The sequence below is a fragment of the Mus pahari genome, chromosome 16 (assembly GCF_900095145.1).
Source record: "Mus pahari chromosome 16, PAHARI_EIJ_v1.1, whole genome shotgun sequence".
Lineage (NCBI taxonomy): Eukaryota > Metazoa > Chordata > Mammalia > Rodentia > Muridae > Mus > Mus pahari.
In genome coordinates this window covers 46513436-46525197 of record NC_034605.1, presented here as the reverse complement: position 1 = coordinate 46525197, position 11762 = coordinate 46513436, and the positions used below count along the sequence as shown (strand labels likewise).

Genomic DNA, 11762 nt, shown 5'->3' with positions numbered 1-11762 from the left:
GCATCAGCAACACAATACAAGAGATGGAAGAGAGAATCTCAGGCACAGAAGATACCATAGAAAACATTGACACAAAAGTCAAAGAAAGTGTGAAAGACAAGAAGCTCCTAACAGAAAACATCCAGGAAATCCAGGACACAATGAGAAGACCATACCTAAGGATAATAGGTATAGAAGAGAATGAAGACTCCCAACTTAAAGGGCCAGTAAATATGTTCAACGAAATTATAGCAGAAAACTTCCCTAACCTAAAGAAAGAGATGCCCATGAACGTACAAGAAGCCTACAGAATTCCAAATAGACTGGACCAGATAAGAAATTCCTCCTGTCACATAATAACCAAAATGTCAAATGCACTAAACAAAGAAAAAATATTAAAATCAGTAAGGGGAAAAGGTCAAGTAACATATAAAAGCAGACCTATCAGAATTACACCAGACTTCTCACCAGAGACTATGAAAGCTAGAAGATCCTGGACAGATGTCATACAGACCCTAAGAGAACACAAATGCCAGCCCAGGCTACTATACCCAACAAAACTCTTAATTACCATAGACGGAGAAAACAAGATATTCCATGACAAAACCAAATTTACACAATATCTTTCCACAAATCCAGCCCTACAAAGGATAATGTAGATGGAAAACACCAACACAAGGAGGGAAACTATACCCTAGAAAAAGCAAGAAAGCAATCTTAACAAACCCCAAAAAAAGATAACCACACAAACATAATTCCACCTCTAACAAGAAAAATAACAGGAAGAAACAATCACTTTTCCTTGATATCTCTTAAAACAATGGACTCAACTCATCAATAAAAAGACATAGACTAACAAACTGGATAAGTAAACAGGACCCAGCATTTTGCTGCATACAGAAAATGCACCTCTGTGACACAGACAGACACTACCTCAGAGTAAAAGGTTGGAAAACAATTTTCCAAGCAAATGGTCCCAAGAAACAAGCTGGAGTAGCCATTCTAATATCGAACAAAATTGGCTCAATAGAAACAGATGTATAAAAGTTGGGGTCTTAGATGCACTTAACACTTAAAATGAGCAGAATGCACATAAACAAACACTTATCTAGGACTAATTGGCTATTCTGGGTCTTTGTTGTTCCATATAAAATTGAGGATTTTCTTTCTATTTATGTGAAGAATGAGAAGAGGATGATGATTGTGATTTCATTGAATCAGTAAATTGTTTTGGTAGAAAGGTCTTTTTTCACAATGTTAATTCTCCCAAGCTTTATGCTTGGGAGGTCTTCAAATTCTAGTATGTTCCTTGATCTCTTTCTTCACACATTTAAAGTTTTCATTGTGGAGGTTTTTTACCTCTTTTGTTATGTATAATCTAAATATTTTATTTTATTTGAGAAACAGGGAAGAGGAGTGTGTCCATAATCTCTTTCTCAGCATGCTTGTTACTCATATGTATTAAGACTGGTAAATTTGAAGCCGGGCGTGGTGGCGCACACCTTTAATTCCAGCACTCAGGAGGAAGAGGCAGGCGGATTTCTGAGTTCGAGGCCAGCCTGGTCTACAGAGTGAGTTCCAGGACAGCCAGGACTACACAGAGAAACCCTGTCTCGAAAAAACAAAACAAACAAACAAACAAAAAAAAAAGACTGGTAAATTTGGTAAGTCAATTATGTACTATAACACTTTGCTGAAATGATTAATAATTTCTACAATTTTTCTAGTCAAATTTTGGGCACATTGGATAGAAGATAATATAAACTTCAATTGAAAATAATTTGACTTAATATTTCCCCATTTGTATCCCTTCTCTTGCCTTATTGCTTCAATCACAGTATGGATGAGCAGTAGGGAGAGTAGGCACTCCTCTTCCATTCCTGATGGTTTTGTTCATTTAGGATGATATTGGCCATGAGTCTGTCATACATGATCTTTATTATGTTGGAATATGCTTCCTACAGTCCTACTTGTTCTAGGGCTTTTATTAAGAATGCATGTTGAATCTTATCAAAGACCTTTTCTTTTTCTTTTTTTGCTTCCATTGAGATATCATATGATTCTTGTATATTTTTTGTCCATGTATTTGTTTTATTACAATTATTTCTTACATATGTTTTAAAAATAAAAAATAAAACAATGAAAGAAAAAAAGAAACAAAGAAATGAAGGAGCTTCTCCCAAAATCATGAAGCCACGAAGATGGCACAGGCAGGATTCAAATCCAAGCCATTTTCTCTGAATGCTTTTGAGCATGGGAAAAATAATGAGTTTTAATAAGCAGTTAAGAGTGTAACCAAATTTCTGGTTCCTCTTTTTCTCCATAATTATAACCTTTCCTTGAAGAATTCCAGGAAAACCCCATTGTGTACTGGAATGACCCAGACAGAAACTGTTTTTGTTGTTGTTGTTGTTGTTGTTGTTGTTGTTGTTGTTTTAAGATTCCTAGCTTCAACCCTGACCTTCAACATCCTAAAGCAAAGAACTTCCTCAGTGAAGCACTGAGTGTGACATTCTGAGCACCCTTGAGCAGATCCCAGTTGGAAGTGCCCAACGGTTACAGAGTGGTCGTCCTCTATTTTCTTTTATAATTATTTAGATTTACTTGTCTTACCTTATGTTTGCCTGCAGGTATGTCTGTATGCCACATGCATGTCCAGTGCTTGTAGAGTCAGAAGATGGCATCAGATCCCCAGGAACTGGAGTTATAGGTAGCCATGAGTCACCATGTGGATGCTGGGAACCAAACCCCAGCCCTCTGCAAGAGCAGTCAGTGCTCTCAACCCCTGAGCCATCTCTCCAGCCCCAGTTTTCTCTTCTTTTCTTTTCTCCTTTCATCCTGTACCCTTTCCAAAATCCCAATCTAGGACCCAGTATAAAACACTCAGAGGATAAACGGTCACTCTACTTAATTTTGCTTTTAATTCAAGATACATATTTTATGGTAAGTCCTCTCCCTCCTTCTGCCCCTAGAGCCCACCTGTCATCAGTAGCCATCTTAACAATGATGCTCCTCTCTTGTCTACCTCCTGAGGTGTCATCCCCTAAGCCGAGGTGAGCGTGCCTGCAATTTCTGGTCTGCCCACTAAGCTGCCCTGAGTGCCCGCTCTTTCCAGAGTATACATAAGCGAGATTTCACTGTACCTTCCCTGCAGCAGGATGACATCCTCGGGCTGCTGGTAATTAACAAAGCCATCCTAGTTATCGTCAGATGGAGAGTTAGCCACACACATCATGTTTTCTCCATGTACCAACTTCATGTTGGATAAACTGTGAGCAGTGCATAGTTAAGGAGACAAGGAGTGGAGATGAGAAGAGAGAGCTTATATAGCATGTTTAGTGGGGTTCCTGGCACCAAATAAGTGCTCAATAAATAAAAGCCAAGGCAGTATTTTAAAAAGAAACTACAAAACTATGGATGATTGCTGCTTTTATAGATACCTGTCTCTTATTTAATCCCACTTTGTATATAGCTTACAGAATAAAGGCCCCTGAATTTGGAACTCTTAGTAATTCTTCTATTGAGAACAAGAGAACATGGGTATTGGGGTGGGGAGTAGATAGGAGGCAGCAGATAAAGCATGAACATTCGAAAGACAAGGGTAAATTGTGAAAGATTCACTTTCTGTCATCTTTGACTAAAAGAATGATCAAAAGCTTAATAACAACTGGTGCCATAAAACTATGTCAGCTACTGTTATCTTTCTTTTACCTACAATCTTTTCAGGTATAGGCCTCTGAAGCCAATAAGTTGAAGATGGAATTGTAATATTTGATTTCTAATGATATAATTCAAATAATTTTAACTGCAATTATAATGTCCTTGTAACATAGGAAGCTGAGCTAATACTACACGGGACCTCAGCCGGTTCCTTCTAGCCTTAGAACAACGCTGACTTTGGAATTGGACCAAAACATCATTAAGTTTAAATGACAAGAAAAGACTTTAAAGACTCTAATTAAGGAGAGCAGACTTCTGTCCACCTTGTATCTGGTACTGGGCATATGTAATGCCCAGTTCTTGTTCTTAGGAAGTTGACAATGTTTTTGTTTGTTTGTTTGTTTTTTGATTTTCAAACATATCCTGTAAAGTTCTTAAAGGAGAGAGGTCTCACTCTGTAGCCCAGGCTAGACTATTTATAAGTGGACCATGAATCTGAAATTTACCTCAAACTCTGTCTCCTTAGTGCTGGGATTACAGGCATATGTCACCACACTTGACTCTATTAGTATTCTCTTCGTAGACTCTAGAATACATTAATTAATTAAAAGAAGAACTTCTGAAAGGGTTTGATGTTTCATTTATTATGTGAATTCATATGCTATAAGAACATGCATTTCCCCTGGTGTTGGTTCGGCTGAGTTCATGTAAATATGCCACAGAAATGTCTGTTATTCTCACTGTCTCATGAAGGGGCCTCACTTTGGATTATTGTTCTTTCCTGGGCTGTCTCTGACTTGTCCTAAGGACTCTGAGGTTCTTCTTTCTTACTCTCTTTCTCTCTCGACAGCACTCTCTGCCTGCCTCCATCCTTTAAGAACTTTACAGGCTATGTTTGAAAAAAAAAAGAAAAAAAGAAAAAAAAAACAAAATCAAACAAACAAAAACACATTGTCAACTTCCTAAGAACAATAACCATCAGTGTCAACATTCATAAAGTAAGGACAATGACCTGTACCTGTCACCTAAAGTTCATGCATAGAAAATAATGTGCCCATATTTGTAACCTGCTTAGCACAGTGCCAGGCATACTGGATGATATTGATTGACTAGCTGGTAGATTGATTGATTAACTGGCTGATTTTTTTAAAAACACAGATGGAAACCCAAATGACCTCAAACAGAGGCTTAGAAAATCGACATATAACAAGAGAAAATGCCAGATAAAAATCACAGAGAAGCCCTTTCCCATTCGATTTTTAATTCAAGAGCTTGAGTAAATATCTATTCTTCAATGGAACTCTATCTGACGTTCCACATTGTGAGCAAGCTGTAGAAAGGGCCAGGTTTGGCTTGAATGACTACAGTTAGACATTAGGAAGACAGCCGACAAGTGGCCAGTACTCAGAACACAGCCCTTTCAAATGTACCCAGCACTCCAGACCAGACCAGCGTTTTAAATTCACTGTGATCTTGAACATCTAACTTGCATTCCTGAGCAAGTGGATTCCGTGGCCTACATGAGGGGGGTGGGGTGGGGGGAATGTGTTTTCTGACTTTCATGTGTGATTTGCAATGTTCAAAGTGCATATGCCGAATGCACATTTTAGTCAGAGTGGGAAAGTGGGTCTCAGCCACCAGGATCAATCAGCACTCCTGGTGTGAGAGGTCACCCTAGGAAAATGACCTTGGTTAACTGCCAGGGAATCTGAACCATGAAGTATTACGATGATGGTTAGAAGCACCAGAGCCCCTCCTCCCTGCTGCCTGAACACTGTGCCCCGAGGGCCCTTGGGCCCAGTTCACCTTTGATGGAATTTAAGGGAAGAAGGGGAAATCTAGCATAAGACACTTGAGGATGTGTGTGACAGAAATACACCAACAGAAGCCCAAATGCTTCTGCCCACCACAGCACCACGGCAGACATCCAAAATGAAGAATGAGGCTTGTGATGTAGTTTCTCATTAATGCACACCGTCACGCACTGAGTTCCAACATTTTTCTGGTTGAGCTACAAATTAGCCAAACCACATTTTAAAAAGAAGTTCTGAGGGTATAAATGGGTTTTGTTTTGTTTTTTAAATCAGTATGGGGTTAAGTGGTAACTTTTCCCCTAAAACAAATAGACAAAAAAAGCAACCAGGGCAGCATAGTAAACCACGTGAGTAGACTGTGGTGACATGGTGAACCAAAAAACAAAATCAAAGAAATAATCAGAGTATGTGTAAAATAAATATTCTTCACCCAAAGAGTTCTAATAGCTTCATCAATAAGAAGTTCCTTGGTCCACATTTATTAACTGTGTCTGAATCTATACTAAGTGCTACATGTAGCTAGAAGGTAAGAGAAATCAGTCATTTTCTTTGAACTACACTTCTATCTCAAAAATATAAACATATACATTTTCCACCCAGCACTTAAGAGTTTGCAGTATGGCTTTAAATTGTTGTATCTTTCCATCACTTCAAGCGCAAAACTGGAATATACCCACAGTCATTTTTCTACCTAATCAGTCATTACTAATAAACTATGCCACCAAATACCCCTTCCTGCCACCATGGCCAGTCTCTCTCCACCTGTTCTCTGCACTGCAGCTATGATCAATACCCGCCGTGCTCGGCAGGTCAGGAGATGATACCTTATATTTATAGCATCTTGCCTCGAGGTCTCAGGGTCGCCTTCACTCCAGCCACATATCGAAGCCTAAGTGTCTGGGTAATGAAGTCATTAAGAACTGATCGTCCTTCAGCAATGTGATTTTATAAATGCTACCACACATTGCCCTGGATGCAATTGTGCTATCACAGTGCAACCAGAAATTGCAAGAGAATGATGGCCCAGAAACAGGAAACGGAGGGAGGCTAAGTGGCTTTAGGCTGCCAGGCAGGCTTTAAGGTGACAGACAACTGATGCTCAACAGCACGGAGGTAACAACAATTTGAAGTTAAAATTCCTTGGCTTGCTTTGGTGTCTTTGAATACATTTGATACACATGAAGAACAGAAGTCTCAGGTGGGCCAACCATACCACCTTTACCTGATTGTGTTTTACAACTTAGACCAAAAACTAAGGCCAGTTTTTCTTTGTAAAATTCAGACTGTTAAACCAGGATCTGCAATAAAAAGACAAGCACCCTTGAGAATCTTGAAGAGACATGACCAATCTTCCACACCTAAGGGCAAACTTGCTTCCCCCAAGTGGCTGATCTGAGTCAAGTTCCAAGTCTCTAAGGTATGTTTTTGCATTTCCTACTACAATAGTATGGCTGTCCTCTTACCCATGGTGGCTTTAGCCCTGGTGGTAACTCACAGTCCAGGAAGCCAGTGATATATGTAACCGTGAGACCATGTTTCTGTAAGTCACCTAATACAGTTAAGCAGTCAGTGCATTCAATCTGTAGCTGTTTATTTCTATTTACTTGTTTTGTTTTTGAAGGAAGAAAAAGAAAATGGTGCTGTTTGAAGACGCCAAACCATTGAATCTTGTACCTGCTCTTATCTTGCCATAGTCACGTTAAGCAGCTCTGTGCTTTAACACTCTAATTTTGAGCCACAACTGCCCAGGCTAGAATTCCCAGTGTGGGTTTCATATAGCTACACGTACAGAGTCCTTGTACTTGAATGTTAGGATTGCTGACAAAGAGCTAAATAAAGCTGCACCCCTGGTACCTTAGAAAGAACTCACATTGTATTTTTAGTACCAAGCAACTACATTCTGTGACTATATAATGCATCTTCATTTTTTGATGGTCTGACTGCCTCTCGGGTTGAAATGAGAAAATAACTGATTCTCCTCCTCTACTTCTCTTCTCCACCCCGCTCCACTTCATCTGAATCGGGCTAGTGTTTTATTACCTCCATCAAAGAGTATTTAGCAGAGCATCTGTGAGCCGCTCTGCAGGTAAAAACTCGGTTTCAAAACAAGCCTAATTGTGGAAATAATCTGAAAATTACTGCAGTATAAATCCTTTAGTTTCCAATGCAGGCTTATAATGAAGTGGCATTACTCAAAATTGTTGGCACATGAGAACAAGCTTAGGAACCCAGCAATCAGCAAGCTAACAGGTGTTGGAATCCCAAAGGAGGAGGGGGGATATTAAATAATCACTCTGGGATGGCACCTCCTGTAGCTATAATACCCAGAATTCTAATCAAGTTAACCACAACTCAAAATAATCAGTATTACTGTTTCATTAACTATAATATGAGCTAACAACAACAAAATACAGTTCCTTTCATTCCATAAAACGTTCTCTAACCTACTTAAACATATTTTTTCTAAGTTGAGTTATACAACTTAATCAGGCGGGTAATTTTCCAGTTATCAACACAGCGACTGTCCCCAATTAATAAAATAACATCCGCACATGTATAATATCCTTAACTGATCACCTGTAACCCTGAAAAACATGTTTTCTCTCATAATAGTACATATCATTTCTAGTACTTCCCCCCCCCCAAAAAAGTCTTCACTACCACATTTTAAATTTTATCCTTTGTGTCTGCAACAAACTATCACGAAATGATCTGCTGGCTTGTGGCCACTGGAAGGGACTGGTACCCACAACTTGGGCAGTTCCCTATCAGGTACCCCAATGCCCTTGGCAACTGCATCTCAGACCTTGCCAGCACACGTAAACACTGATGCAAACACTGCCTGGACACCTGCCTCTGAAGATGCTTTGGATGGCTCCCTTGCATAAAAACACAAGGCATTTTCCACTTGCCTAGAGCGTGAACACAATATCTCCCAAAAACAATAGCAACGATGTCTGTGCCAAGTATCTCCTCCACAAGGTACTGGTCCAGCTAACAGCTCTAGAAAGGCTAGACGAGGAGCCCGAGCACTCTTTCCCACCATGCAGTTCCAGATTCAGATCCAAAACCCAGAGAAACTTCAGATACCACTTCTAAATGCATGGACCACAAGCGTCAGAAGGAGCTGACTTTTCAAAGATTTGTGTTAAATTAAAAAAAAGAAAGAAAGAAAGAAACCTTGCATTTGCTCCTTACACCTCCTATTCTATTCTGTAAGGGATTAACCATGAAACACGAACGTCCTGGGGTAATTTGTTTCCTTCTTTTCCTCCTAAAGAAGGAGAGAGGTGGAAGGGGAAAAAAGAGACACCCGGCAGGTGGGTATGGCTCGGCCCGCCCCTCAACTTGGTCGGGACAGATCAGGCGGTGCCGAGGGCTATGCTCCGCAGCCCGGCGCGCGGCCCGAAGTTTGCTACGGGTGCTGGGCTCGCGGGGCTCCGGGAGGCCGTGACGGTGGGTGGCATCAGGGTAGCCCCGCAGGGCGTCCGGTGCATCCCCGCAGCGACTGGACCCCGCGCTCGGGGGACCCTTCCTGGGCCGCGCGGACCGTCGCGCGCCTTACCTGACCAGCGGCGGCGGGGGCCGCGGGAGGACGGACAGGAGGATCGATGGGAGGACCGAAAGCCACTCAGGCGGCGGCGCCGGGGATTGAGGGAGGCGCGGCGGAGGAGGAGCTCGGGAGCCGCGAGCGGGCGGGCCGCTTTGTCTCTACAGCGCATAGCCGACCCTACGTCACCATGGCAACCGCCAGTGCCGGGGCCGGCGGAGAGCTTGAACCCCTAAGGCACCACGGTCCCGGACCCCGCCAGCCCTGAAATCCACGCCCTTCTTCTCAGCAGCTGGCCAGTGTGGAGAGGACAAGGACCCCACCCCCAAACACCCGGAGCCACCGCCAGAGTAGACACTCCCGAGTCTCAGAGTCCCTTGCCAGAGACAGGAAGGCTCCAGAGAGCCCTAAGCCGAGCGAGAACCAGATCTTATTGCAGTGCGGGCTCGGCTTTGCTCTCTCTGGACATTCCAAAGCCCTAAGGACTCCATCGCCACCACACCTTTCTTTTACGAAGCTCTGTCCTCGAAACGGAAAATCACTTAAGGGAAAAGAAAGTGATAAACTATTGAGCAACTGGTAGTCCTGTTGCGGCAGGTGCAGCAGACACCACCACCACCACAGTCACCACCAACCAACCAACCGCAACCTTTGCCTCTGGTGCATTTCTGGTCTCCCGCCAATCAAGCCAAGCACCTGCCTTGCCAGGGGCTCCCGTAGGAAGGGAAAGGGGGCCTTGACTTCTGATGATAAACACGAGATGTTAAACCACAACTTTCACACACAGGCTGCAGTGTGAATGTGAAACACTGCCACACTTCTTAGGATCGGATACTGCTAAGCATCCACCATCCACCGTGGGCACCAAGTGACAGAGCCACCGACTAGCCTAGCCTCATACTGCAGACCTTGACCCTTAGGAAAGCAGCAAGGCTCCCTTGGAGTCTAGACATCCTCTCCTGAAGTAATTTTTGGAGAAGGAGGGAAAAGTACCAGCAGGCCTTGGGTCATGCTCCCTTTAAAGGACAGAGCTGGAGGGCAGCTCCCCTGGGTGAGTCACCCCCTCTATACTATGTTTTCTTGAAAGTTCAGAGATTAAATCCAAATTCTACAGTGTCTTCCTTTGGACCTCAACGAGCAGGCCACGGACTTTCCTGGCATTTGTGAATCACCAAAGAAGTCCCAATAACTTACTAACCCCCCGGAGAGCTATCGTTTTCTGGGTTTGCTAGCTGTCTGAGAAGGACACACCAAAACAACGGCATTACTGAAAAACTAAACAAACAAACAAAAAAAGACGTTACCAATAGAGGAGGCTCCATGTATTAACTAATAAAAATGGAAGGTCCATTTTATGTACTAAAATGGAAAACATTTCACTCCTAAGGAAGGTTGCCTGCATTTTATTTTATTTTATTTTTTATTTTATTTATTTATTTATTTATTTGGTTTTTTTCGAAACAGGGTTTCTCTGTGTAGCCTTGGCTGTCCTGGAACTCACTTTGTAGACCAGGCTGGCCTCGAACTCAGAAATCCACCTGCCTCTGCCTCCTGAGTGCTGGGATTAAAGGCGTGCGCCACCACGCCTGGCTCTGCATTTTATTTTAAATAAAAAGATCAGTGCTTCCAGATGAAGGCAAGAGAACGAAAACTTTCTGTCATGCCATTAAGTCATTTGAAGACATGTATCAAAACTCAAAGTGCATGTATGTTTCTCCCAGCTATCTGAATCTGAGAAATGTCACACAGAAACCCATAAATAGGTTAGTGAGAGCTATGCAAGGGTGCAACATCCCCCCCACTTTTCTACCAGCAAAAATGTAAAACAAAGTGTATGCAGACCAACGGTGATCTGGTTAAATAAATTTGATACGGTTGTACTGTACCAAACGTAGCCACTAAAAATAAATTAAAAATAAAATAAGTGAAAAATAATAAAACATACAATAAATGCACATTCAACTTCCTGTTGAAAGAACGATGCTGTGGACACCTGCAGCCCAGTGCTGTAGTTTATGTGAGATTGTACTGCAGTTGCTGTTTTTTTTGAGTGACTATCAGTCTCTTTTCCATCATGAAAAACCTCAAAGAAAAACACATGTGTAGGGGGAACCTAGTCTGTATAAAGTTTCTCCATAGCTATCTAAAATAGAGAGTGCTGTGGTCTAGGGGTCAAGTTCCCCACCCCCACCCTACCCCCAGCTCCACGAAGACCACTTGGTCTACAATGTAATGGCATTGAGAGATTTCAGGAACTTTAAGAGGTGAAGCTGAGAGGTGAGTGTGTTGTAACTGCTTTCACAGAGGGATTAATGTTCCTGCATTAGGGTACAGCCTACAGCATGGATTAGTTTGAATAAAAAAGTGAGACTGGCCCCGCCCCTCTCATGCTTCCTCTCTCACCATAGCAGCCATCTCTCTTGCACATGCTCTTGCTAAAGGCTAGGGCCAGCACCATACTTGGCAAAACCTTGGGCCCAAATAAACCTCTTTCCTTTATAAAGTTGCCAGCCTTGGATATTTTGTTATGGTACAAGCGAAAGAGGTGAAAAAAGGAAGGAGAGGAGACGGAGGAAAGGAGGCCACAAGAACAGAAAAGGGGGACAGAAGTATGTCCCTAACAACAAGAGTGAGGATCGAAAGGACCGGCGCTACCATGATGCATCAATAATAATCATATATTATTATTAAAGTACAACTTTAAGTCAGCAATGTAGATTCTTGGTGGTGGTTTTCCAAAATGAGCATTCGTGAATTTT

General features: G+C 42.2%; 1 protein-coding gene across 1 annotated transcript in view; it reads right to left on the bottom strand.

Annotated features, from left to right (window-relative positions):
* Window positions 1-9292, bottom strand: part of Rnf182 (ring finger protein 182) — a 50884-nt gene extending 41592 nt beyond the window's left edge. Inside the window, exon 1 of the mRNA XM_021215828.2 lies at window positions 9019-9292. The gene's annotated coding sequence lies outside the window, so the exon portion shown is untranslated. The remainder of the gene's footprint in view (window positions 1-9018) is intronic.
* Window positions 9293-11762: the final 2470 nt, after the last annotated feature.